The sequence below is a fragment of the Echinops telfairi genome, unplaced genomic scaffold (assembly GCF_000313985.2).
Source record: "Echinops telfairi isolate 266 unplaced genomic scaffold, ASM31398v2 ScPeMD7_7468;HRSCAF=8506_0, whole genome shotgun sequence".
NCBI lineage: Eukaryota > Metazoa > Chordata > Mammalia > Afrosoricida > Tenrecidae > Echinops > Echinops telfairi.
In genome coordinates, this window is record NW_022111369.1 from 32,019,980 (window position 1) to 32,021,038 (window position 1,059).

Consider the following 1,059-nt stretch of genomic DNA (forward strand, 5'->3'; position numbering starts at 1 on the left):
ATTCTCTGCTAATTCTAGGCTTCTTCCCTTTCCATATGAAGTTGGTAGTGCTTTTCCAATTATTTGAAGAAGGATGATGGTATTTGTATCAGGATAGCATTCAACTTATATATTGCCTTGTGCAAAACTGACATCTTTACTATATTGAGTTTTCCAATCTTTACTAAATTAAGCATGGAATATTCTTCCATTTGTTGAGGTTCTTGGCTTCTTTTAATAGTGTTCTGTAGTTTTCCTCATACAAATCTTTTTCTTTTTTCAGTCAGGTATATCCCTAGATATGTCAATTTGTGCTTGACTATTGTAAAGGGCACTGCCATTTTAATGGCCTCTTTAATCTTGTATGATGTGTATAGCAGTACAATAGATTTCTGTTTGTTGATCCTGTATCTGCCACTCTGCCATATTCCTCTATTGCTTCCAACACTCCACTTGTGGAGTTTTGTCAATTTTCATTATATAAAATCATATTGTCTGCAAATAATGATAATTTTGCCTCTTCTTTCCTCAGACGAATACCTTTTCTTTGTCTTATATTGTTAGCTAGGACCTCCAGTATGATGTTAAATAAGAGTGGGGACAAAGGGCATCTTTGTTGATCCCCTTTTTCAGTGGAATTGTTTTCATCTTTTCTCCATTGACTACCACATTGGCTGTTGGTTTTTCATATATAGCTTGTATAATATTGAAGAAGCTTCCTTCCATTCCTATCTTCTTGTGTGTCTTAAACAGGAATTGGTGTTGGACGTTTTTGAATGATTTTTTCCGCATTATTGATATTGTCATGTGGTTCTTATAATTTTTCATGTCAATGTGGTGAATAATTACTAATGGTCTTTCATATGTTGAACCATCCCTGCATCTCTGGTATGAATCCCACTTGACCATAGAGAATTATCTTTTTATAAGCTTTGTATTCTATTGGCAAGTATTTTGTTAAGGATTTTTGCATCGATGTTCATTAGCGATATTGGTTTGTAATTTTCTTTCTTTTTTTTTTTTTCAATTTGTAATTTTCAATTCATGTGGGATCCTTGCCTGCTTTAGGTATCAGAGTTA